General features: G+C 35.6%; 1 long non-coding RNA gene across 1 annotated transcript; it reads left to right on the forward strand.

Moving 5' to 3' along the window:
• Positions 1–480: 480 nt before the first annotated feature.
• Positions 481–4,124, forward strand: LOC140588934 (uncharacterized). Its single transcript, XR_011990161.1, has 4 exons — positions 481–535; positions 2,851–2,934; positions 3,406–3,499; positions 3,913–4,124. It is a non-coding gene; the product is annotated as an uncharacterized lncRNA (long non-coding RNA).
• The last annotated feature ends 1,110 nt before the right edge of the window (positions 4,125–5,234 follow it).

A 5,234-nucleotide genomic window follows, 5' to 3' on the forward strand; every position in this document is an offset into this window, starting at 1 on the left:
ATATTGTACGGAAGCGTAATGCGTTCACTTGAGAAAAAATAATTCTGCTCTGTTTTTCTGAATTAATGACATAATTATCTCGGAATTTCTGAATTAATGACATAATTATCTCGGAATTTCTGAGATAAAGTTTTCATGTAAAAAAAAAAAATACGCTCTGTTTTTCTGAATTAACGAGATACGGTTTTCATGTAAAAAAAAAAAAACGCTCTGTTTTTCTGAATTAACGAGATACGGTTTTCATGTAAAAAAAATAATTGGTCTTTGTCAGCCGACGTCACACTCGCTATAGCCGCAGTGTATTGTGGGTCGAATCGGCATTTTTTACTATTGCTAAAAAAAATTTTTTAATATATTTTTGGTCTACAAGTAATTAGATAATGCATGGGACATACCTTTACAATGACATCTGGAAGGCCAGCTGTCATCCTGGAGAGTGTATCTTTAGTGCTTAGAGTGCATGGATTGAACCAGTGTATACCCAGCAAACATTGGTCCGACGGCGACGTTGTGTCCCCGGCCAAAAACAGTCGAGGTAAGACGGCATAAATCGGTAAAAATATGTGACACAGAACATTGCCTAAAAATGCATTCAGATACATTTGTACATGTCTACAGTTGTCTGGGGTTGCATGTATAGCTGTCACTTTGAGTTTTAGCTAAGTGCATTTTAATAGTGAGTGCATGTGTGAGCGAAGGTCCACTATGTGACGTCCTTTACACGTGCATTTACAGTCCATCATGATCCTTTATTAAAGCCACTGTGAAATTGAGCACGAAACATGCAAATGCGATTGTGCTTACACCTTGGATAATACTGCAATAAAAAGTAAGTGCCCCGAGTAGTTTTTAAGAGGTTGTGAAAAGACGGCCACTGACGTCCTTTACACGTCTATTCAAACAAGACTCATTGTGGGGGGAAAAGGATATATTTTTTAAATGAAATGCACAATAATGTTCATTTACATATTGTTTTATGACAAATTATTCACAAAGTGCTCTGTGATTGTGAAGCCACTGCATTTGGCATTATGCGCCCCGTGTTTTCGAATATTAAAAAATTATTTTACTTTTATTAAATTTATGCATTTACATATGAACGGGTATATATCTGGTTACCATTTAAAGTCCAAATTGGTTGTGGATTGTCAAATAAAAAAAAAGTTTACTCGCTTTACTCTGCGTGCGTTTTATTTCCCCATGTGGATACATAAAGTTTTTTAATTTGAATTTGGAAACAGTGCCGCCACTAGTTGGCAGTCTCGCGATATACCGCGATATTCCAGATTATCTTGAGAGAGAGAGAGAGAGGAAAAGTTAACGTATTTTCACGAGTCTTATTTACTGACAAGAGAGGAGGGTGAAAGTTAATATATCTATATAAAAAAACTACTGTTGGGTAAGTCCATTTTGTATTGTTTTATAAATTTTACGTTTGACACGAAGGAACTAAAATGTAGTTTGAGTTTGGCTAAAATTAACTAGCAGGCTAAAAGTTAGTAGTGTTAACGTTAGGCTGCTCCTAAAAACAAACTCTGTTAGCATGAGTTCGCAGGTATAAAGCGCCATGCGGTCTCTACACTTACTGTAAGTTGAGCTATTTTATGCAGTTGAGCAAACTTCTTGGTGGAAAACTGATAGCAAAATGACCAAGTCCCCAAAATGTTAAGTTTGCTGGATTTTGCTTCACTGCCTTAAAAAATAATTACAAATGAGCAGAGCAGTTTCATGCTACTGCAGGAACATTGTGTAATAGATATGGGGTTCCCAACCCTGGTCCTAATTGTTTTCTAATTATCCCTGCCCTACCCACTGCTGGTTACCTGGATCAGGTGTGTTCAGTCAATCAGAAGCTGGAAGATATCATTTCAGATAAGATTGGAGTGGGGGAGGGCAAATCAGTAGTGCGTTTGGTAGGGCAAGAAGTGCTGTTGTAACAGCTTAAATTGACTTTAAAGCGAGATGTTTAGTGAAAGATCTTTTAAATAAAGTAAAAAAAAAAATTATTTGTTAAAACCCAAGCAAATGGTAAATATTGTAGTAGCTATGAAATGCAGTCGATAATAGCATACCAGTATGTTTTAATGATCCAGTAAGTTTTACTGTTCAATGTAGCCTTTTGAGATTTTTCAAAAAGTAAATTACCTGAAAGAGACTGTGAAATGTTGAGCAAAATGTAGGAAGAGCTCAAGAATAACATGGGCTGGCGTCTGTAAATGAATTTTAACATGGATGTTTTCAGTAACTACTTTAAAATAATTTTGTAATTTTAGATTTGCTAAACATGTCCTCTGAGTACCAGAGGAAGTGGAGACGACGAGGGCCAAGGTTGATTCCTTAGTGGAATATGATAGCAGCTCTGATTCTGAGGGGTCAGTGGAGCCAGCCTTGGCGGGAGAGGGCAGTCCCCTCATGGAGGGATCAACACACGACGAAATACATCCTATGGTGGCCTGTAGTTCTTCTGTTAGCACAGCAGTGGTGTCAATTAGACATGAAGAAGAATACAATTATGATACTGATTCTACTGAAACTGAGTCTGAGCAGTTGGATGAGGCTTCACGTTCAATTGTTGAAACACCATCTCTTCACAAGGACTTGGCTAGTTGGGCTACTGCTACAAACCAGACCCACAAGGCATTAAATGAGCTTCTGGGTGTGCTTAGACGTCATGGCCATAGACTTCCCAAAGACGCTAGAACTCTTCTTGAAACTCCACAAGGAGTGCCAGTTCAAAATAAATGCAGTGGACAGTATATTTATTATGGTATTGAGCGTTATGTTCTTGAACACTTTTCAAAAGAGACACTGCCAGGGAAAGTTGAACTGTGCTTTAATATCATATTACAGATTGTGATGTCACATTTAGGTTCAGCAACTGTCCAGAGTTGGGGGATATTTTCTCAGGGACTGTGTCAATAAAGTCATGAACAGGTATGTATTTTACCTTGCATTGTTTGTATTGCTGCATAATTCAGAAATAAAATGTATATGTAAATGTATATTCTGGCCAAAATAAGAAACCCAGCTTTGGGTATTATTTTTTTTTATTATTACAGATTTAATCTTTCACACATTATATCTCCTCACATACATGCCTATTTTCTAGTTCAGAAGGTTTTAGATGTCTACTGACTTAGTCTGCCAGACTGAAAACCAAAAAATCAAAACATACTTTCAGTGTAAGCCATTAATGACTAATTAGTTGTCTCAAAAAATGTGGATATGGATAAGAACATAGTTCAGGGAACTTGTTACCTGACAGATGAGTGGTTGTTAAAATGTATGATTTAACATTGCATGCAAGTAACATGCTGATAATATTACAACTACAATAATTGTAATATTGACCTTACATGTAAATTTTCCTGATGGTGAAGTAATCCTGAGTAATTTCTTTCACAGAATCATGCCTTAATGGCAAAATTCAACATGAGGGGTGGTGGCCAACTGCAAAAGAAGCCATTTAGAGATACAATCATATTCAATATAATTCAAGGTAATTTTGGCCTTATGACGTGAAATTTTGTACTTTTATTTATTTATTTATTTTTATTGGTACCTTTTATCTATTGAAGGAATATTGTCTTAAAGACCACAGAAATGTCCTGTTTACTTTCATACAGTTACACACCTACTTATGGAACTTGCTCAACCACAGTGGTTTTGAAGGGGAAGGGGACATGCTATTTTTTCATTCACCTAGCACACATTTAATGCAGAACATCTTTTATTAACCAAAGATTATTCAACAGAAAAATGTTGTGTAATGCATGTTGATTACTTTTTTCAAATGCTTCGTTAATGAAACTGATAATGTTGTTCCAAGATGTATTTTTAATGTTGTTGTAGGATCATAAAGACAATTTTGCCCTTTTGTAATTATTATTTTTTTTAATATTCAACCCTCAGATGCAGTAAAAAGATGGAGCAAAATGCAACAGACTCCAAGGTTGAGGCAGCAATGGCTGAACACCTAAAACATGCTCCAGGAAGAGTTGGGGATATAGGAAATGAGCCCGTTGACAGAAATAATTCATGTGTGTGTTCATGTGCTTGTTCTTGTTCTTTTCGTTCTTGTTTAACTAATGTTTAATTGTTACTATTTACAGTTCTACTATATATTTAGCCTTTGTTTAAAAATGTTGTATACTTTTATATTTGTATGTGTGTATGTATGTGTTTATATATAATGCACACAAATATTTAAATATATTATATATATTTATCTGTATATTTATATGTATGTATATGTTATATAAATATATATTTTTTTCTTATTTAATACAAATAAGAAATGTTTTGTAATGTAAACGTCGATTAAACGTTGTATAGACGTTGAGGTCTGACTGGACTGATTTTGGACGTTTTTTGAACCATTTATATTCTGATGTGCATTTCACAATAAGGACGTTTATATTCAGGCTAATAAGTACACTGACATAACGCAGAAACACATCTTAAAAACATCCAGACGACGACGCATTAGACGTCCAGAAAAGACGCCGAAAAGACGTCGAATACACGGCAAGTTGACGTCAAAGACGTCCGTTCAACTTTCATTTTGGAACTATTTTTCAACCATGACGGGACGTGTCGGAGGGACGTCATTTCAACGGTCATCAAACGTCCAAATGTTTGCTGGGTAGTAACCCCCATATAGCTTTTATTATGAGATGTCCAAAAGTCCGCAGTAGTCGACACAAAGTTTACCGCCTGCAGTGCGGCCCTCACATTGGCCTCCATTGTAGCATATTCCTTATCTAAATAGTTAGAAAAAAATTTTCTCTCAGGCAGCCGTGCATTATTCCGTGTGTATTTTGACGATTAAGAGACATGATATGACAAGTAGATATTTATTGTTCATATATTTGAGTTCAAATAGTTGTCACAAAAGTTGACTGAACTGCACAGATAAGAGGCTGTGAAATACAGAATGTTTATGTTTATCCCCAAGCCTCTGTTGCCATTTAATTAATATCTGCATATTGTACAAAAACATGGAACTTCTTGCACTGCTCACCCTCCCATTCTGAACTTTTCAGTGTGCCTGAAATGGACTGTGAACTTTATGGATATAATCAGATCGTGACTGATTTCCATATCAAAATTTTAGCCACTTCAATATGTGGTCCAAGATGGTCATACGATATGATTGAGAATAGTAAATTTGTGTTTTTTTCCTAAACATGTGCAAGCATTGGATTATACTTTGTTTTATTAATAAACATACC

This window comes from Paramormyrops kingsleyae, chromosome 4 (genome assembly GCF_048594095.1).
Source record: "Paramormyrops kingsleyae isolate MSU_618 chromosome 4, PKINGS_0.4, whole genome shotgun sequence".
Lineage (NCBI taxonomy): Eukaryota > Metazoa > Chordata > Actinopteri > Osteoglossiformes > Mormyridae > Paramormyrops > Paramormyrops kingsleyae.